Raw genomic sequence first — 24,360 nt, 5'->3', positions numbered from 1 at the left:
TCAAAATATTTTTAATCGGTTAATTGTAACAATTTTTTTTTATTACAATTATTCTTAAATTATTCTTAGTTAATGGAGAAAATAATGAATAAAATAATTAGATTGATTAATTTTTTTACATTATTTTCATAATCCATAATTACAAATCATCTATACCTCCATCTTTTTACAATATATACAATATTTTTAATAAATTTTTGCTTCACAAACTTTTTTATGTTCAAATTATCCTATTTATATATCGTATATTTTATGAAATATAACTATATGAAGATATAATTATAAACATATTAATAATTACGCATATATTTTTACCATTTTTTAAATATTTATTAATGTTTTAATAATAAATACAAATATTACGATTGTTTTTATAAATTATTCTATACAGTTTTAAGAACATATACATTATTCATTTATTAAAATTAATTAATTATATTAAATAAATTTACTTAATATAAAATTATTAACATTTTGTAAATACTTACATTTGACATTTGACATATTTTTTACATATATTAGTCGAAATTTCTTTCACATAAAAATTCACAGTCTAATTAATCAGATATCAGATGATGCATGAGTATCAGGTTTATTTTCTTGTCACACGTGTCATGTGTTTTGGCATTCGTATATGTTAGTTGGCACAAAATAAGCCATCAATATTAATGAGCAATCCGAAGAATCAACCATGTATTCTCACATGGATATCAAACTGAACGATTTAAACGATCGTTTCCTTGGTACGTGATCGCCACAGATGCTAATTATTATGATTATCAGTCTCGTAAATGTACCTTTTGTATCTTTTTTGATTCGAAATCGGGTTCGAGCTTGTAGTTAATATATAATTTTTCAAACATTATTTTGAAAGAAATGATCAAATTTTTTATTTTTTTAAAGAAGTAGAAATTATTTTCTTGAAAAATATAAATGATATTTAATGAAATTCAATTCTAATTTTGATATTCGTTAAACTTTATATATTCATTGAAAATTAGCAATAATGATATTTATATGCGAACAACGATAAATTGAAAGTAGGATACGATAATTCTTAATTTTTATTCATTCAACAATTGTTATTAATATTATTAATAAAAAGAAAAAAGAGAAATATCAATATTCGCTTTTAAATTTTTGGAAAGAGAGGATATTATTAGTATTGGTAAAAACTTTTAATACAAAATATTACTAATATCAAGTTATCATTATCAAGATTTATCAATTTAATAATATCATTCTTTTTAGTTCACTTTGTTAATCATTTGTTCGCCAATTTTGAAATTGATACTATTTTCCTTCAAAACAAAACTAGAATCCACAGATCTCGAAACTCAATTGTCGTATATTATTCTCACAAAGACCTAACAATATATATATATATCACTTTAATTATACAAAAGAAATACCCAATTTTTTCACGAAAAAATTATCTTCTTCTAATTTACATTTAAAAATGATCATGTTCGTGCTACACCTTGCACGAACCTCAATAATTTCACCCCGATAAAGCCAAAAAAAAAAAAAAAAATAACATAATCCCAATTACAAATCGGTCGCAAGTCAAAACAACTGGGAGCAAGGCCGAAAGCAAATCCACCCAAATAGCTGCACCAGGACACTTAACGTCCATCATCCGCCTCTCATAACCCGTACCAGCGAGATCGAGGATGTTTACAATGTTGTATCACGACCGGTAAATGCCTATAATTACTTTGTTACCATCACGACGAAATTAAACGTGTTCGAAACCCTACCGAGCCTTGCCTCCCCTCCCTCCGCCGTTCACGTGACAACGGGCTCTACGTCTTCTTTCCATCGCGTCGACGAATTACCGTGGAACGGATCATTCCCGTAATACCGTATTACCATTACCATAGCTATCGTTAATTCGTCGTTGAACATGATATATACATACGGGTATACGCGCATTGGCTGACGCGCGCCGTTTTGCGTATATAATCGATAACGATTTTCCCCCAGAGCCACGCGTATAACCGGATAGTCCATGGATTCCCAACTTGTGGATCAATCCCTCCCTCCTCCGCCCCCCCCCCAAAAAATTGACACAGTTGTTCGAAATTATTTATATGGAAAATTTGTTGGCAAAGATTTTCAAATTTTTCAATCTTATGACGTGGTAGATTAAATCTAAGTCGTGAAGATGCATTAAAGGTTTATTTTATTAATTTAATTTATCTTATATTCCATTGATTGTAATCTTAATTTGTAATCTTTAATAAAAATAACAAACTATGAATTTTCAACTCGTAAATGAAAGAATAGATATATATATATATATTAATATTTATCCTTTGATAATTAATAATAATAAGTCATTTTTAATTTAATCGATATTTCTGTTGCTAGTGATAATGATAATTAGATTAAGCTTTTTACTATTACGAATCAGTTGACTCAACAATTATATTCCCTCGAATAAAGATTTATATATATAGATGTAGTACTAGAAAAAAAAATTTTTGTAAGTATCATGGAAATAATTATTTATAGTATTGTTAATTGTTATTTACAATAAATATTTATTAATATTGATTAATATTTTAAAAAACATTGTAAACATTGTAAAGAAATAGAATATTCATAATAGAATATTCAAAATTTATTTAGAGAAAATTAAAAAGATAATATTCTTCTAATGAATCAAAAATTTTATTTATTTAAGATTTTGTTATAGTTTTTGATTCTGCTTATTTATTAGAATTATAACTAAATTTAAGTTGTAACTTTTCAATGTAACTGTTTAATTTTATGTTAGACGAAATGAGAGAAGCAGAATGCAATGATACAATCTCAATTTGTCTCGCTAAATTTCAATTAACTTATTTAATAAACTTGTTAATAATTTACTAAATAAGTTACATTTTTGTATATAAATTTTTGTATTTTGGTCTCTAGAACGGATTCTTAAAAAAAAAAATATATCTTCTATCACATTATTTTATTATTTTTCAAATTTTGGTTGTAATATAAATAAATTAAATACACGATATTTAATGTTTCTCTTCGCAATTTATGTTTCCAAACTTTCAAACACACGTTGATGCATTTTATGTATCATGCTAGATCTTCAATTTAATTCTCATTAAACTTTAATTCATTTCCGTTAATCGTATTAAAAACGCATTTTTATTTAATAATGAAAAAGGGAAAATAGTCGCAAGTTATGTATTTATTATGAAATAGAGATCCTGTTCAAAAAAAAAAAATTGAGAAACACTGGAATAAATATACAGATTGGTGCAATTAACCATCCGCGCAAGCGCATGTTATCATCGTATATGGAAAAAATTCTCGCACGCATATCGTTTGATATTTGCCATGAATCTCACCATCGGCTATCGTGAGCTAAATAAAGATTCTCCCCTAAAAATAATTATTATTGCAATCCCTCGAATCAGTCTTGTTCGCCTGTACGCAAATATAGAACACGTTTGATAATGTGTGATTAACGCATCGTTTATAAGTTAACGCGAAACATAAACTGAGGAGGATTTAACCCATTCGCGTTATAAGAAAAATATTCCCTTATCTGTGAGAAAGTTTTTTTTAATGGTATTTAATTACTAATGAATGAACGAGATCAAATAGGTGGATCAAACTGGTTAGGTATTGCTATCATTTTATGATAAGAATTGTACTACTAAAAATTACTAATGATAATCAACTACGAATTCAAACATACACTTCTTTTTACAAACAAAATATTTTTGATATTCTTTTCCTTTTTTTCATAGTTAAAATTTATTGGATATTTAAAGATCCATATAATAATTAATATTGTAAGGGGAGATTGGGGAAGATTGATATATAGAAGGTTTGATATATTTTTATATTTCCCATTTAAATATAAAAGAAAGAAATACTGCGTTTCAGTATAGAATGCTTTACGTATATCACATTAGGCTATTAGATTGTTTTAAAGAAATTTATTAACTTAAAATTATTTTATTAAAGATATGTATATATATATATATAATTTTTTACTTTATTTATATAAAATTTTTATCAATGTATATTGATTTTTATGAAATATCATTAATTTTATATGAAAATATTCAATATTATATATAACATATGTTCCGTTATTTTCAGTTTAAAGAAAAATTGTTAGAATTATTGTTTTATCATTGTTTATTGTTATTTATTATAATTTATTATTAATCTTATGTTTGAGAAGATATAAGATATATAATCAAGAGAAATTTGATACATATTATATCTTTCTAAAATAATTTAATCTTACATAATCTGTAATAAATATTCTCTAATAAACAAATTATGATAGAAAATTGTATATTTTAATAAATGTTTAAATGGAAGTCTAATAAAAGTTTAAATGGATTATCAAATAAATTCAACTAATGATATACTAAAAATACTATACTGGATGTTATTAATGAAAATAAAGCAATAAGAACAATGATTAAAAAGTAGAAAGTCGATAAAATAACATTATCTATATATATATAATTAAATACAAAAATAATAAAAATATAGTTTTTTATCCAAGTTTCATTATATTACAATATTTACAAACGAAGAAGAAAAATTAATTGCAAAATTATTTATTAATTTCAACAAACTTTAATTATTGTCTTTGTATTTTTTATGTTTTATATATATATATGTTAATGTATGTATGTATGTATATGTTAATGTTATGAATTTTGAGAATGACGTTGGTATTGAGAATATAAATGAAAATAAAGATGCAATTTATTATATCATGTTCAAAATCAAATGAACATTGGATTAAATGTCAAAATTATATTCCAAAGGATGCTATATACAATGTGCTGATATAAGCATTCGTACAAAAATGTTTCATTGTGAAATATATGAAGTAAATTGTTTTATTTATACATGTTTTATAGAATTATGTATCAACTTTCCTAGAGATTGAAAGATTTTTAAACATTTTTCATTGTTTGTAAAATAAGGTTAAATATATTTTTTATTTAATTTTATTAAAAAATTTATATTTGTTTTTGTCAAAGAATAAAATATTGAATAATAATACAATATTTTCTATAGAGTTTTCAGGAATTTTTATTTAAAATCCGTAGTAAAAATTGAATCTCAAATAAATTATGCAATTCCTTGTTCTTATTAATCTATTTAAATAATTTGTGAATGACAAAAATAAAAAGGTTTATATATAATATTTATCTAATTTATATTGAATCTCGATGTTACTTTTTAATAATTTTGCATAATCATAGATCGACCTTCTATTGAAATTTCACATATAAAAAATTACAGACGATATAGACGATATATTTTGTAATGGCGTATAATCTCATTTAAGTAGGAAATAATTAAGAAAATAAAACGTGAAAATTTGTTCGAATAATAAAATTGAATCGCGATGATAAAAATATTTTCAAAACGATAGCTTACGGGAAAAGAAAATTAACAGAGCGTCGCTTCCGGTACCGTTAAAAGCGTAAATCCAAAGAATCATCAAAAGGCGGTAAGAAAACAAAAGAATGCAAAGCAAGTGGCCATTTATATTTCCCCGTTAAAAATCATCGCCTATAAAGCACGGTCATAAAGCAGCATTTCTCGCGGTAATTAGCGCGAAAGTATCGGCGCACCTATGACAGTAAATTCGATCCCGTGGATGGTAAAAGGTGGAAAAAGAAATAAAATGAAGTGGAAAAGGGAAACAGGTCCTGCAAGTATTTTGCAGAAGAATTTTTAAAAATTGCTTAAATTATGACACTCAAATTAAACGTGTGTACAATGAAATCTTCCATCTTCAAATATCAGATTAGACGAATCTATGATCTAATCTGCTTCTATTGTATACAGACTGTTATTACATTTATTGATTTTAAGTAAGTTAAAACAAACATAAAAATATCGATCGAGGCTTATTTATTAAATTATAAATAATTGAAGATCGCGTTAGATAAAGCGAAACGCAAATAGAGAGCGAGACTATTCTATCTTCGTCACGCTGTCATATCGTTCATTTGTGTCTCTGTTCATTCACTTCATCTAACATAATATATATTTCAAATTTAACAATATTTAAATTGAATTTGCTAAATATTTATATATTTCTTTAAAAATAAAAATTGTCATATAAATGATTTTATCTTTGCATTAAGGAAATTATCTACAAATATATTCAATATACAAGATATTAATACATTCATGAGACACTTTTGAAGAATCGATTCTAGGAATCAAAACAAATATAATGTTCGTGTCCAAAAATACCGATTGAAACTTATTTATATTATAAAATTAAGTTATTAGCAGTTTAAGTTCGAAGCGAGATAGAAACAGACTTCAACGATTGTAACAAAGACAGAGTGATCTCATTCTTTTTTTTTATTTTCAATTATATTATCAATTTTTAAAATTGTTAGTATTAAAAATGTACATAAAACGATATTCAATTTTAAATTAGAAATTCTAACAAAATAATAATTCTTTCTTTCTGTTTTAAATACAACTCAAATGTAATAAAAAATATTATTTTGATGAAAATAAAAATAAATTATTGTAAATTATTGAACAAAAATTTATAAAATTCTAAATATTATACTGCAAAAGATAATTTTTATTCGTTATTAGAGATTATGAATAGCAAGAAAAAGATTTTGTTGAAAAAAAAAAAAAAATTTCGTTTCATCCTAATCCTAAACAATTCATCTTACCGAGTCCCCTATACTGAAACTAATTAACCAGTGATCGAGGGCCCAACGTCCGTTCGATCGAACCTCCCGAACGATCCTTGTTATTCACCCTCCCGATTCTTCCTCCTTACCTCTCATTTTATTTCCTTTCTTGTCCACTTTTTAATTCGCTTCCTATCCCTTTTTCACAACAATTCCTTTCCCCCCCTCCGTGTATCTACTTATACACCCCACTGTTCTCCACCTCGTACACCCGAAGAACTTCGATTTCTTAATTAGCGGTGGACATTCTGGCTGACAGATCGCAAACCCGTTTCTTTCTCCTCCTGCCAGCTGCACGGTCCGCCACCTCTTGGATATTCCGGCGTGTACCTTTTTGTCGGCCGTGTTAAGCGTATCTACCCTCGGGATAACGAATTACCTCTGATCCCCGCGCCGAGTAAATCCGTCTTTCGGGCACACGCGAACCGGCTACTTTACAGGGCAGAGGGTATACGGGGCGCTGGTAGCCGGTGGTGGTATTTAGTATTATCGGGGATTGCGTGACGTTGCGCATCGTGGAAATATGCTAAGTGCGCGATGGTTTTATATACGTTTGCTTTTAGCGCGAGCGCCCTCTGTATTGAAATATTAAAAAGAAAAAAAAAGATGAAGATGATGAAACGAAATTTTTTTTTTTTCAACAAAATCTTTTTCTTGCTATTCGTAATTTCTAATAACGAATAAAAATTATCTTTTGTAGTATATATTTAGAAAATTCGAAATATAGAAGTTTTTCTATTTATGACTACTCGAATGTTCTACTAATCGAACATTCTAATACCCGAACTGTGCACTATCTATATTCTCAATAATGGTAAACAGGCGCTTTTTAATTTTAACTTTAAAGAGACGCAAATTTAATTTAAAATTGATGTTGGACACGTTCGCATGGTATATACAATAAAATCGAAACGTAAACGTGTTTAATGTTAACTATTGACACGAAATTGGAAATTACTTAAGAAATTAGAAAGCGGTGAGAATGGTGCGAAATATGCAAAAATATCTATATAATATTGGGAAATCCATCGGCATTAAAAAAATAGAAGGAAAGAAAGAATGAAATTGAAAATTATTTACAAGGCATCTTGTATTCTAATATCCAAAAAAAGATTTTATCTTTTTTCTAATCTAATTAATAATGGAATAGTAATGGTCTTATTATAGTATAAAAATGAACATTTTTCTATTACAGAAAATTATAGATATTTCATCAATATTACAATAGTTGTAATTGTAATAAATATTGAATATTATTTAGCGTAATAATACTAAAAATATTGAACAATACTTATCATATCTCTTTTATATAATATAATAATAAAAATTGTATAAAAAATATCCTTCATATGTTTTTTCATTAAATATATTTGTTTTTTTAAATATTATAAAACTTTTAGATATTCAAAATAATAAGAAGACATGATTAGAGGATTTATTTTGGCATAATAGAATACTTATAGAATTCTTATTATATTTAAAAAAAAATAATGCAAAAATAATTAGAAGAAATAACATGATAAATGAAATATTTTTTTAATTATTTATGGATTCCATATCTTTCTTGCTACATATTATATAAATTTTTTTAATATTGATTATATTTAGTTTCTTTTTTAATAATCATTTTAATTCTTTTTGCCTCAATGCCATAGATACATCAAAATGAGATCATATTTTTATCATTAATTTCGTCGCAATTTTCTCCTTGTCCATTATGAAAATTTAAATCCGTATTAAATTAATATAACCAAAATAACGAAATACAATGTTGTCTATCAAAATATAAGTTAAAATAAGAAACTATAATTAATTATAATAACAAACAACCAAAATTCTAATTATATTTACAGAATTAATTCTTCTTTATTACAAAAATCAATCATTGCTCTATTCTACAATAATATGTTACAATAAATTAATATTAATATAACATTAAAAAATAACATACGTCTCCAATTATCATATGTAAAATGCTCTTATATTAACAATTATGATTTCTTCAACTTCTTCCCTTCACTACAGCCCCTCCTAGCGTGAAACAAATTTTTCCAATCGTCGTCGTCAAAAAATAAACAAACTCCTAGACAATCCGCCCTACAACAGCAAAAAATTAACGTTCACAAATACGATCGACAATATATGAAACGGCTAAAGGAAATAGTAATAAGAGCACGGACAAGGAAAGACATAACGCAGTGCACGGAGAAAAAGAGAGAGAGAGAGAGAGAGAAAACTTGAGGGACTGGTATTGACTAAGGCTATGCATGGGTAATGCAATAATCGAGTGAAGTAAGTCGTCTCGTCTGGTCTCGTCTCGGTCGCCCAGGGTTCGCCTATAAAACGCGAACGCGAGCCAGCCCCGTAATTACTGTGGAAGTGACTGGTTACTGGTTAGCGCTTCGCTTCGGACGAAAGGTTTACCTTCGTTCATCGGTTGCTCGATTGGTTGCCACCTAACGGGCGGCAACAAGAGTACACCTCGGTACCGGGAGTGTAAATCGAGAGGCTATTACGCGGCGTGGTAAAAATGTAATGAGATATTGCGCCGCCACGGCGGTTCCTTTTAACGAGCTAAGAGAGTGCACCGTTGCTACTTACCTTACCCGCTTGTCCTCGCGCTACACCGTCCTTCCTCGTCGCCGAAAACCAATCGTCGGGAATTCTGCACGCTCATGCGGCCAAGTGATCATACGGCCAAATGTTACGTGTTGTTAGACTGGTGGAAAAACGGGAATTTAAAAGTTTGTTTGATTTACCGTGAATTATTACTTTTGGGTATATAGATGTACGGATGTGTTCCCTTCAGGTGTAATAAAGTAATGCGGTGTAACGAGATACGTTGGTTGTATGTTTCTGAGAAATTGTAGATTGATAGTTTCCGTTTTTTATGATTCGAAATGATGGTTGGGCAGGATGCAATACAGGGTAATAAAAAAAAAGAGAGCCGATACCTATAAAACTTATAATACTCATCGAGAAGAGTAAAAAAAATATCTAATCAACGTAAGTTTCAAAAAGTAATTTTTTTTTGTATAGTATATATATATATATATATATATATATATACTTTGCTCTTGAAAATATAAAAAAAATATTAATTCAAATTGTAAGTATAAAATTATTGCGTACTAATATTAATAAAAATTACTGCGAATATATGCATATAGCATAAGTCTTCAATATTTATCCAGTTCAATTAGCAATTCAGCTATTATTCTCATACTGTTAACGTTTTCCATTTATTATTCTTCTATTGTGGAAATGGCAAATAACTGTATAAATTCAATGCGAAGAGAATCAGTTATGGAACTCTATTAAATAATAAAAATTGATTTTACAAAGATTGCTTTTAGGACTTATTTAAGAGATATTTTGATTGAGGTTAATTAGGTATTTTTTGTTTCTCTCGATAAGCTTTATTAGTATCGGACCTTTTTTTTTATCATCCTGTATAATTGGTACTTGAAATATAACGATAAAACATGATATCGATAAGTAAAGAGTAATTTGATTAATATTATATTTAGTATTTTCAATCATGAAAATATCAATTTAAAAGATATAACATAAAATATAGTTTAATTAGGTTATAATGTGAAATGAAAAATATGATAGCATGCAAAATATAATATGTAAGGAATCGAATATGATATAAAATATAAAATATAAAATAGAACATAAGACATATATATATATAGGACATGTGAAAGAACATGCAGATAGATGGCATGAAAGGAATATGTATTAAAAGGGACATTATAAGTTTCTTAAAAATGAAAAATCCATTTAAGATAATTATTTTTTTATATTATAATGATATTCATATGATATGGTGTGGTAATTTTAATGGGACTAAATTTTTTTTATATCAAAAATAAAATTTCTGATAATGATTCAAAATATTATTGCAAAATATTAATAATTAATTTCTTACTAAATAACTATTTATATATACAGCTACTAAATAGCTATTTATTCAGGAGCAATATTTCAATATTTTTCATTTGATATTATATTAATTTTTAGGTTAGGTTTTCCATTTACTTACCAAATTTATGGATACCACTTTCATAATTGTTATTTTCAAAATTTTATTCCAATTCTCATTCACTTATTGTATGTTAAAAAATCTTTTTTTTAATATTTTTTTTTTTTTTTCATTTTTTCAATTCGAATATGCCATATAAAACCAGGACTCAAAAGTTTGAAAGTTAAAAGGAAAAGAATATTATATTGATAATAGCATAGTATTTATGTTAATGATAAAATAAATCGACAATATTATGATTTTGATATCTGAAGAAATTAATGAAATAATATTAATATTATTCTCTTCTATTATATTTTTCCTTTCATAAAAGTCAGTGTCAACATTAATAACCAATTTATGAAAATGGAAAAAGACATGTAAATGTAAAAAGAAATTAATACTACATTTATAACTGAATACATTTAAACATTTATAACTGAATAACTTTTTTTAATGTTATCAATTAGAATAACCTTTTTTTTCTTTTATATCTTATTCGAACGAATATATTCTTTCATGCCATCTTTCCCTTATATAAGACGCGTATATATATATAATATATATTTTTTATTTCATATAATATATGGAATAAAATATAAAATTCAGGATATAGAATATAAGATGTAGACTCATTAGATATAGAACATAGAATATATTAAGATAATAGAATGTATTAAGGTATAAAGAATGTAAAATATATACTTAATATAGAAAACACAGAAGCTGGGATATAGATCTTAAATTGTAGAAACGTAAAACATGCAATATAAAATATGAAACGTATATTATATATATATATATATATATTTTTTTTTGTCTTAAATAAAGCATAAAGGATAAAAGCAGAGAACATAAGACATAACATATAGACTGTAAGATATAAAAGAGAATATGGCATGGGATATAAATATATAAATATAAAAGATAAAACACAAAAATATGAAAATAAAATGTGGACTAATTGACATTCAAAAATCGGAATCCGATAATTAAACATTAACCACGCCCTGCAACTTGCTCATATCTTTTAATTCCAATCTGATTCCGCATTTCTCACCCTTCGCCCCTCTTTTAAAATCAATGTCTCGAAATCATGCCTCGATCTCGATACAAATTAAGAGAAAGCGCATCGTTGATGTTTAAGTGATTCCAGCAATTAAGAAATTAATCGAAGATCGATCAGTAGATGCCACGGATGAACAGACTGACGAAGACGAGACGAAGTGTTCGGCAGCTCGTGTGTCAGGTTTTCGTAATTGATTGCTCCATAATTAGCTGGTTCCTTTCGTCCTTCGTTGAGCAACAGGTGCAACAAGCCTACAAAAATATATTAAGAAACGAGCAAACGCCTTCTACACCAATTGAGAATCGTGATTACAAGGTGTGCCTCTCATGAATCCAAGCAAGGATCCACGCCGCGTGTGTCTTTTGCCCACCTTTGATATCCTCCTTTATCTGCCTTGGGCCGCATTATTAGGAAGGCGATCGCCGCCTGAGTAGAAATTTAGTACATATCAATTAACTTGCAGATTCGGTTTAGAAAGCAGTACTCTGCCACAATTTCGTGTCCCCTTTAATTATTTATGGCAACGGGCTCTTCTTGCAACAAAGAAGACGTTCAATATCTTAATAGGTGCTTTGCAACAAGCGATTTATTCGCATATAGTTTAAGGGTGCAATGCAAAATTGTATGTAGATTAAAATGATTGATTGTTGTGTAAGATGTATTATTTAATGTTCCATTTCTGATGCTATCTTGTGTGATTTCAGATGAATTTTTAATTTCGAAATCGAGATATATTAAATAAAATAAATAGTGATATTTGTTGAATAATAAAATGGCTTTTATTTAATATTTTGTTGTTAGAGAGATTATTTTCGGTGACATTTTTTCAATTTTCCATTTGATTCATAACAGTTTCATTTTTAGTTACTTTATATTTGATTCTTTTTCACTTGATTATTCAGATTATCATTTTTATTCGATTGATTTTCATTGACTCATATTTATCTATTTTCATAATTGATTTATTCTTATTTGATTCACATTCATTTTGACTTGATTCATGTCATATACTCGATTTGCTTTGTTCAACATCTGATTAATTTCATATTTGATTTTGTTAAAATTTGATATATATTATTATTTTCTATTTAAATTACATTTGATTTTCACATAATTCTTAATTCATTTTCATTAAACTTGATTAATTTTTGTTTAAATCAATTTATTTAATTTTTCTGAAATATGCTTTTAAATTTTTACATTTGAATTGAACGTTCTTCGATAAAAGCACATGTTACAAAATATTTTATATTTTCATAAAATTCATTCACGACGTGTATTCTTTCAATTATCTTTCTAGACCGTGTCTCAAGATTGTGTCAGGTAATAATATATATGGACATAACGAGTTTTGCTATTATCATCATTTAACTGGTTATCACGATTCTGCGTATATTATTGTAATTTCATTACTCACCTCCTTCATGCAATCATGGAATTTTGTTTGCAACATGGAAGTTTGTTTGTCGCCTCAAGCTAATCCACATTACGAAATACACAAGCATCTGGAATAATCGTCTGTATTATTATGCAGACGATTATCATATTATGCGAATATTGATTATGTATTGGATCACAGTTATCGTCGATTGATCGATGAAAAAGAAAATAATCATGGTGACGGGAACCAGGTGTGACAATTCTGATTCAAGGAAAACTAAGATACCTTGAACGAGTTACAAGGTGAAAGTTTCGGTGCTTTTATAATTTTTAATCTTAAACATTATAATCCTCTATAATTAGAATTGAGTTAAAAATTACATATGAGATGTGTTTCTTTGAAGTTCTTTCATCTTTCGTCTCTTTTTTATTTCATTTTTTTCACTATTTTTTTTTTAATATTCTGAGATTAAAATTTTTTTTTTAAATTTTAGGATTATTTGTCAGTATTATTTATTTCAATATATATTGGGTTTTTGAACTAATTATTAAGAGACCTTTAAAATAATAAAATAAATAAATTTTGATCAAAATATTCAAATTATATTCAATATTCAATTATTTTGCAAATTATTGAATTATCACAATTAATAGAATAAAATTATAAATATTTATTAAAAATAATTTGAAATTAAAATATTATAAAATTTTGAATTTTATTTCTTTCTACTATTGATATATCTACTAATTTACTATATAAATACATATTTACATTATAATTTACATTAATTTATATAAATTTTATATAAAATATGTGCACCAAATATATAATCTCATCTCTTTTATAGTTAATATATACGAAAAGATGGTAATATGGAACTCTGTTGATAAATTGAAACTCCACAATAAAATCAATATTAAAACGATTTTATAATGAACTATATTTGTAAAAAAGAAAAAAATGACATTTAATTACAAGTAAATAAATTTCAATTATATTTAATCTTTTATAATAATTTTTTAATAGTTTTTTTAATCTTTGTAAAATCAAGAAATTTTTCTTTGATTTTTTATATATCATTTTTTTTTATTTTTTCAATTATAGATAATATTATGATATGTTTAAGTTTGATAATATTTTATTGTAATAAAAAGTTTTATAAAATTTTTTGGTTGTTTAAGAATATAAAATATTTATAACTTTAAGTTATTATTACTATAAATTGGAACTTTATATGTAATAAAAAAATAAATTTTTCTTAGTTTATATTAATTGAATAATTATTTTTTTTCTCTTAATCTATATGTATTATAGTTATAAATCTTTCGAAACATATTATTATTTTATTATTATTATTTTATACAAAATTATTTATAATTTTTGTAAATAATTAATATGACTAATAAACTATAATTATAATATAAATATAGTAATAATTAATTTAGTAATATAAATATAATATATAATAATAATAATAAAAATAGTAATAATATATAATATATAGTAATAAGTTTATTAAATATTATAGTGAATATATTCATAAATAAAAATTTATATTCAAAAGAATCAAAATTTGATATTATATAGAATATTATATATTTCCCATTATATTCATATATAAACTCTTGAGTAGAAAAATTTTATTTTTTCAAGTAAAGATAAAGTTTTAAATTATAAGATAATTTCCTTAATATTTAATATGATAATTAAATGTTTTTTATTGTTATTGTTTAGAAAGAAGAATTTATGAAAAAAGAGTATATAAGAATTAAATTAAAACTAAATTTAAATCTTTTAATTGTCAAAAAAACGATAGAAAATTAAATTTCAGCATTATTTTTCCTATAAGTATTTACATTTCTATATTATTTCCAAATAGGAAAAAGTTATCAAAATGAAGCAGATAAACTAGGAATGAGCAGATAAAGTAGAATATTAATTATATATTAATTTCTCTCAATAAAAAGAAATATTTTATTCTATTCAAAAGATAAAATAGTTTTTTTTATTAATCATCTCAATTTCTGTGATCTTTTTTAAGAAACAATACATGAATACAATTTTCATGAAATTCGAAAAAAAAAAGTAAAATACTTAAAAAAAGTGTATGGGGACAATTTTATGAAGCTAGCGACTATTTAAAAATAGACATCTGAATTATATTAGAATTATAAAACTCGAAATCCTACAATGAAAATTCTAAACAAAATTTCAAGATTTCCAACACTGTTTTGAGTAATAGAAACACCATTGAAACAAATACATATATTTGGCAAGAGATTATTTTGAAGAGAATTAAAAAATCATTAGAGATTTGAAGGAAAATTAAAACACTAAATTTTGCTAATGTAATTTTATTAAATTTTTTTTTTTTTGATAATAGTTATAAACAAAAAGAAAGATCTTGATATCTTAAACCTTTTGGCTGCCAATGTAAACGAACCTTTATGATGCAACGGTATCACATTAGAACGTTCAGGCAGAAGGAATGGCTGTAAAGCGGCATGCTTGATAACACTTAAGAGTTCCAACGTAGCTGCAATTCGTGTTTAAACTACAAATGAGAGCCACGGAGTTATTGCATTAACGTATTAATTACGTGGATGCCGCGTTCCACAGCTCTGTTGCAATAAAGCGATAAAATACGAATCGGCGTTCATTTGTTACCCGTGGAACGTCCATCAGTGTAGTTTCGCGTTCTCGAGCCTACGTTATTAGAGGCAGATGCTAAACGCCTTCTTCCATCTTATCTCGACTTTTTCCTCCCTTTGATATACAGGATGTTTGACAGGACGCCGAGGTTTGGATAATAAAATTCGTTCCTTTACGCGTTTTATGACGAGAACGAAGGATCAAGGTGGTATCTTTCAATTCGATTATTATTATTTAAATTTAATTTTAATTTAACTAACTTAAATTTCATTAATTTAACAGCATTGCTACCATTCAAAGAGAAACGCTTTTATTATATTATATTTATAGATGAAGAAATAAAAAATATAAAAATGAACAAATATAATTAATTATTCATTCTAATATTTCACAATCATCTTCATTGAATCAATAAAATTTCATAATTTTAAAAATAATATCAATGAAAGACATGCGATGTCACATATACAAATGATACATAACAGGATATAGAATAATTTTATAAAAAAAAAAATTGATCAAGAGAAAAAAATAAATTTTTTTTATTCGACACTTGTTTTTGAATAAAACAAATTTGAAAAATTTTCAACAACTATTAAAATTGGTTATGTACACCTAAAATTATATCATTAGTTACGAATCATCCTATGTGACATGTTATAATGAACGTGTTAAAGTTAACTATATTTTTTTTACTTGTTATTACTTTTTCACTTGCTATTTGCACAATTTTTCATCTAAATTTCTAAAACATTCATTAAATTTCTAAAACACTCAATTCTATATTACTCACCAAAATTTTATTTATTATCTATTTGTAAAATAAATTTTTTATTAAAATTTAAAATTTTTATTTTTGTTATATTGATTAATTGTAATATTAAACGCAATTTATGAATAAATTAGGAATAAAAAAGATAATTTAACATCAAAGTATATTAATTTGTATAATTTGAGAATTTAATTATTTCTTTATATTTCTTGATTTCTTGATCAGTTTATTAATTTATTATACTTTTCATAAGATTGGATATTATTGATAAACTTTTATTCAAATTAATTATTAAAATAAAATTGTTATTTTACTTTTTATTTGCTGTATTTATTGCATTTTAAATAATACTATTTAAATAATTATGTAATTAAAATAACAATAGCTTTGATTTAAATGATGAATTTATATATAATAGATTCGTTTAATTTTCGAGATATTTGCAAGAAAAGTTAAAAACTATATAAACTTTTGATTAAATAGTATTTTGTGTTTAATAGAATTTAGTAGACAAAACTTAATATAATACAATTTAGATGAAACTTTCGATATTTTTGATTGTAGAACGATAGCATATTTAAAAAATAAATTATTTAAATATGTTATTATTTTATTTGATAAATAAATATTTGTAATTTTATTTTATTAGAAAAATGTAAAAGTATTTACATAATGGTATTTTTTTTTTCTCAAAGAGACATTTTTTGATTTTCGCATTTCTTAATCTGAAATAAAAATATGTTTTTTACATAAGAAAAAATTTTTTTTCATTTTTTATCCTCTATTATTATTTGATATAATGAATCATTTAATATGTATACATGTATAAATTTTGATATTATAAATTAATATTTATACAAAATTATATAAAATCATATTTATATAAAATAAAATTTGATTCGAACTTGATAAATATTTATTTCTTTTTTTTTTTTTTTTTTGTTTCATTCGTTGTTTTTATCCTATACAAAAAATACTTAGTCTTGTCTTCTTCTAAATATAAATAAAATTTGACACGATAAATGTAACAATTTAAAAAAATAAAAAATAAAAAGTTTCATATCTTCTCGGAAATTTTCAGATAAGACACCTCGTAACACCATCAACGCAATTCTTTAATGAATTTCTGCGCGGAAGAAGAGGAACGAGATAATGCGGTTAGATAGATAATTGGGGTAGATCGAGTCTGGCTGCGTCCAGCAGGTCTCGATTCGCCAAGGCACGCCCACGGTTGGCAGAAATTTCATTTGCCCTACCGTTTTTACCCTTATCGTAAAATCTGCGATTCGTCGCGACAGAATGTCATCCAGATGGACAACCAGACCCACCCTACTTGTCAAAAATTCGTTTTTTCTCTCTTATTCTCTTTCCATTTTCGTATTGAATCTATATAGCGAAAGACAATAACATACGTTTGCGTTGATATTCGGTAGCAAGGCTTCGGCTTCTCCAACGTACGAAAATCATCCCTTCTTCTCTTATTGCAAACTTGTAATTACTTTTTAGAAAGCATTAATCATTATTACTCGACTATGTAATCTGAACTTCAGTTTTGCTCGAGTACCGCTTGGTACTCATTAATTCAGCCTGCCAAGCGATATCATGGCGTTGGTACATATGGTGGATTCCATTCTTTGTTTTTGTTTCTTCAAAGATGTATGCAATTTTCGTGGTAGTTTTTATGGTTATTTGTAATTAATTTTTTCTTTTTTCTCACCTTTTTTTTCTTTTTTTTTTCTTCCTTTTGGAAAGGAACATATTACTTGCAATGTAATATAGCGATGATTTTTGCAATAAATATGAATAGTATTGAATTTTCTTGAATATAATTGATATATGATCATCAACGTGTTAAAGATTGATTTCACAGTATGGTATAATAAAATTACACACAAGAAATACAGTAAACGTCAAAGATATAGCTTTAGCAGATTTTTTTTGTAAACAAATCATGTTAGAAAATATGCTACACAAATATACATCTTTGATCTATAATTAATCATAATATATATTACGAAATATATTACTCAAATATGTATAAAATTTCATGTAACTGGTGATATAATTGAGCAAATGAAATAATGATTCTACATGTAAATTATGTCAAAGAAATAAAAATTTTCCTTCGAGATTTCGTTTTCGAATAAATTAAATTTAAAAATTTTTCACGTACAAATAAAATTCTCGATCGAATACAAATTATTAATTTATAAGTTATTCTATTCGAGAAAATTATCCAAAAAAATAGAATAAATTTTTTTGAAAAAATTTTTGAGATTAAACATTTCTAGAGAAAACTAATAATTCTCATATAAAAAAAATTTTTTTCTGTATTTTCCATGTAAAATAATCTATTACTAATTCTATTCATTCGAAAATATTCAATCGAGAATTAACCAATCTCATTTGTAAAATTTTCAAAATTAATTTATTCAAAAACGAAATCTCAAATGAAAAAAATTTATATATATATATATTTTTTTTTTTTTAGATGCATTACGATCATTTTTTATCCAATTATATCTAAATTATATAAAAAATATTCTTTAAAAATATTCTATTATCATAAAACAATATATATCATACTTAATAATCCAATAATTAATAAGAGATTTATCCTTAAAGATAAAGAAAGGTTTCTATTTAATATCTTATCTAGTTTATAAGTATAAACTCTAGTTTTTGTAAGAAATATTGCTATATTGAATTTTTCTTAAAAAGCCATTATACATATTATATTACAAAAACATTTTATTTATAATACAATTTACATTTAATTATATTCTGTTAATAACATATAACGTATACATCAATATATTTCATAATGAAATAATTATACGTCACAATTAAGTTAAGGGATGATTTCATGATGTCAAAATATCCATGGAAACATTATTTATATATAAAAAAAAAATATAATTAATACCATATTTTTTGCGAATAATTATTATCGACATGAATAAACAATTCGCTTAATTAATTAACTGAATGTACATTGCTCATTGAGATGAAATATAATTCCAAACAACAAAGGATAGAAATTATCTAAGCTATATTTACTTTGGTTAAATTTCAATAATAATAATATATATTCGGGGTTGTAGAGCGCAGCTGCCCAGAAAAGATACTTCTGTCGCGCTCTGTCAACCGGTATCCCCTGAAAAATTATTGCAGCTCGGTCAAAAGTCATTAAGAACTCTGTCGGTGATTGCCGAAAAGATGCTAAATTACCTATCATTAGATACGGCCAACAAAAACTGACTTATGTATCTCTTGCCTCTTTTTGGTCTCGTTCTCGAAGAAAGACAGATTCGCGCGTGGATAACACGCCTATATACGACTGAAACAAAATAGATGGAGGACAGATAAAACGAATGCAATACGTACTGCGTTATACGAGAGTTCCTTCTTCGACTAACACGATTAAAAGAGTGTTGTTTTACCAACTTCCTCACGGTTAATCTTTATTCCATGTAGAGAGCATTTTCCACGACTCATTAACTCCGTAGATCTCTTGCCAGATTATGATTAAACTAGTTCAATTATATCCTTAGAGCTATCGCGAGGAAATTCAAATAATCGAGTTCGTTAAATCATTTTTATTTGTGTTCTTATATTGTTGTACGATATTCGGTATGGAAAAATAAAATATATATAAAGCTGGTAATTTTTTAAAATGAAAAATTGTTTGAAATGAAAAGTTTCTTTTATTTTAACAACTGTAAATTGTTTAATAAGATAAATAAATAATCTAGTTTCTTCTAATCTTTATATTTTTACGTTTAAGGAAGAGGAATATCTTACTTTATCCGTATATTTTTAAAGATTTTATACATGAATTTCATTTTTCTTATTATATCGATTATATGAAACGATCTTAAAAATTTATTTTACAATTAATTATTATATTTTATTTACATATAACTTGGATTGCCAAAAGATTTAAAAATATCTTGTTGAAATAAAATTAAGATAGATAAATGTTTTTAATGAAATTAAATATTTAATAAATGATTAATTAAACGTTTAGTAAATTAAAATAAAATGAGATACATCATGATATGAAATATATATTGATTCGATATGGTGTTGAAAATATTTCTAAAAAGATACAATAAACAAATAAAAAACTTATTCACACTCAATAATTTACATTTGCTTTCATTCGTATTTTCTAATAATAATAATCTTTCTATTTTCTTATCATTCTCAGATGCTTCCTTTCTACTACATTCGACGTTTTTTTACTAAAAAAATATCTTTTATTATTAACAATCGAAGATTCATTTATATTCAATCATCTAGATTATATATTATTCTACTTTTTCGATTTTCTATCTTTCTTTAAACAAATATTTTTAAAAAAAAATGTTATGTTTCTTTTATGTTTTTTTTTTTTCGCAACTTTTATATCATATATACAAAAAAATTTGCAGAAAATCCACAAAATCGCGATTTTGAGATTTATAATAATAATTTCGAGAAATCATCCCTTCTATCTTTCTAATTTCTTAATTTTCAAGTATAAATAAATACGTTCCACGAAAAAAAAGAAAATTTTACGTTTCTTTCGCCTTTCTTTACGACTTACATCACACATATTACAACTTTCGTATTGCATATATAAAAATGATTCGTAACAAGTACATATCACATCGTTCTTTCATCGTTTTTTCACCGCAATTTTCACATTACATGCAAAAATATAAAATACATAAAAAAAATTCAAAAAATCCATAGAACTGCGATTTAATAATGATTTTGAAAAAACAAAACACTTTCTCATCATTACACTCCTTCAATTCCTCATAAATAAACGAGTTTCACATGCAAGAAAGAAGACATTTCACAGTTTCTTTCATCTTTCTTATCGCAATTTTCACATTATGTATCTACACACGTGTTAAAAAAGATTCACAGAAAATCCACTTTAGAACCGTGATTCCAAAGTTAATAATAATTTCCAATAATTTCCAAGAATCGTCTCGACGACGAAGGACGATTTACCCTCTTTTTCCCGATGTATCCCTAGGCGAGGTATGCTCACCACATGTATTTTGACACCTTGGCAGCGAGCAACGAGGTAACAACGATATAATTTTACGCGGTAAACGCGTTTCGTTCGACCTTTCAGCAATTTCGACGGTATCCCTAACGAGGGTATTCGACGCGAGGTTAGCCGCGAGAAGAAGCGTCGCGCGATTGTTTTTTACTGGCGTTTTCTGGCGTAGGGTCGATAATTGGGGACGGGGGCTGTCTCTCTCGTTTTCTCTTTTTTTTTTTCTTTTCACGATTCCAGTCCCAAATGTGTCGTTGGAGGCACGAGGTATGAAGACGAGATATGGTGAGGATGAAAAGAAAAAAAGAGAGAGCTGTGAGAAGAACAGGGTCGACTAGATAAGGAGAATCGATCGATTGATTTTTAATTGACGTACAAAATGTAGAATTCACAATGAAATATGAAAATTTATATGATTAATTGGTAAATGAATTTCCGTTTAGAATGAATATAAAATATGTGGTATATAAAAAGAATTAATTTGATTTAATGAAATTTCAATCTCGTTATTTTTATATTTATCTTTTAGCCAGAAAAAAAATTTTGTTTTAAATTTATGTTTTTAACTTAATTTTCGTATTTATTCAGTTAATGTCACTTTTACGTACAAAGATACAAAAGTCTAATATAAATATATATTAAAAAATTTATCTCTTTTTCAATGTAATAATTTTTTATTATTTTAAATTGTTTATTATAAAAACTTAAAATTTTAAATTTATGTACTTAAATATTTTCACAATATATCCTTAAATATAATCTTATATTTTACATAATAATGATAAAGAATATTATACGTGTAATTCTATATTATTAACGCTTTTACAAAGATTTTTCATTTTACAAAAATTGAGTTATTCGATTGATCATTACGAAAATCTTTTGTTCGAAATAATACAGCTGGCTACGAGGTTACGAACTTTACCCCTAACAATTTATGATGAAGAAGGAAAGGGCTGGTTAAAAAATTATTTCAAATGTTTGTATAACGAAGATGCAAGAGTATCAGGAGTCCAAGCAACGCCCATTATTGGCACCTGCTCAAGATAATAAAGCAATTGTTGGTGATTATCGAAATTCACGGTTTGCACCATCGTGCCTCGAGCCAGGCTTTCCTCGAACGTGAAATCCTGGAAACTAAACTACCCTTTCTGCTGGTTTCGTATATCTACTAGACATTTATTTTATCCGAAATAAAATAATAAGCAAATATATCATAAGAAGTTTGTGAGAAAAAAATTAAGTATAATGAACAGTGACGTATTCAATAAGTAATATTTATGTAAAAAGTGCATTGCAATATATAAGATATTCAAAATAAAATATCTCTCATTGTAAGTCTGTGACACGTAAAATATAAGGTATTCCGTATAAAGTTGTTTTTTTCGAAATACCGTCGATTTGAAACTTTCTCAATCAAATGATTTAAAAAAGCTAATATTTTAAAGTATAAATAAATTTTGGAACGAATTTTCTGATGATGGATACCAATACTTAATTTTTTTTTTAAATGAAACGATACATTGAGTTTTTACTGTTTTTACTCATTGTCAGTTAATTATTGTCAAACTTAACAACTTTTAATTAAAATAGACTTTTTTTCTTTTATATAATATGAGATATATATATATATATATATATATATATATATATATATATATATATATATATATATATACTATAATAAAATATTCTACATAAAAGGTAAGAAAATAATTTGCGCATTGAATATATGCGTTATAAATTTTTTTTTCATAACCTTTTATATATTCATTGTTATAATCTCTTTAATCTCACAGAAGAAAAAAAAAATATTTCAAATATACGTTATTAAATCAATGTTAAGTTCAATGATAATTCTGTATAACACGAAAAATTAATTTGCTATTCCGTTTAAAAAATTTAACACTTTTTCTGTCCTTAAGAAACTTATCTTTAAAATTTGTTATACTCTAAAATGTTAAATATTCTGAATTATTTAACACAAATAAATTTTAAATTGATATTTGCAATAAAAAAAACAATTTCGTATGAAATTCATTGATATTGATGGTTTATAAAATTAAAGATTTTTTCTCAAACTTAAAAATATAAGCAACAAAATAAAATTTTTAGAAATATAGAATCATGAATATATGAATTTCAAATTATATGATTATTTTATAGAATGTTAAAATAAATATCATATTATATGCTACTTAAAATGTAGATCATATGTACAGATAATATCATATATTAATTAAAAAACAAATATAAAAAGTATGTTATGGAAATTAGTTAATAACATTAAAACTGAGCAATAAGTATCATTAAAAACAACTATTATATTGTACGAATGATATATATAAAATGAAAGAAAATATTTGCAATAATTTAGAAAACGAAAAGAATATATTAATTTATATTATATATATATATAGGGAAAAAGGGATATAAAAGAAATATTTTTATTTAGAATAAAATATAAAGAAAAAAACTATTATGTTTTTAATTGATAACATTAGAAAAGTAATTATCAATTATAAATACTATATTATTACTAATATAATATTTTTTTCTTTTTAACAAGTTATTGAATATCAAACTCAGACTGGTTTTTTATTTTTTTATTATTTTTTTAAGATGCATAGTATACTAATATGTTAATTTTACTAATCTGGGTAATAATTAATCTATAA

The 24,360-nt window shown here is 25.2% G+C and overlaps 2 long non-coding RNA genes across 3 annotated transcripts; one reads left to right on the top strand and one right to left on the bottom strand.

Moving 5' to 3' along the window:
- Positions 1–19,356: 19,356 nt before the first annotated feature.
- Positions 19,357–21,837, bottom strand: LOC147656307 (uncharacterized). 2 transcript variants are annotated; one of them, XR_015294658.1, is made up of 3 exons: positions 21,671–21,837; positions 19,855–19,963; positions 19,357–19,780 (listed from the first exon to the last, which is right to left on the bottom strand). It is a non-coding gene; the product is annotated as an uncharacterized LOC147656307 (long non-coding RNA). The 2 variants fall into 2 exon arrangements; XR_015294659.1 differs by having other exon boundaries at positions 21,631–21,834.
- LOC147656306 (uncharacterized) lies at positions 21,824–23,057 on the top strand. Its single transcript, XR_015294657.1, has 2 exons — positions 21,824–22,105; positions 22,583–23,057. It is a non-coding gene; the product is annotated as an uncharacterized LOC147656306 (long non-coding RNA).
- Positions 23,058–24,360: the final 1,303 nt, after the last annotated feature.

This window comes from Apis florea, unplaced genomic scaffold, assembly GCF_048593485.1.
Source record: "Apis florea isolate Af1SG1 unplaced genomic scaffold, ASM4859348v1 contig_3798_pilon, whole genome shotgun sequence".
Lineage (NCBI taxonomy): Eukaryota > Metazoa > Arthropoda > Insecta > Hymenoptera > Apidae > Apis > Apis florea.
This window is presented reverse-complemented; position numbering and strand designations above follow the sequence as displayed.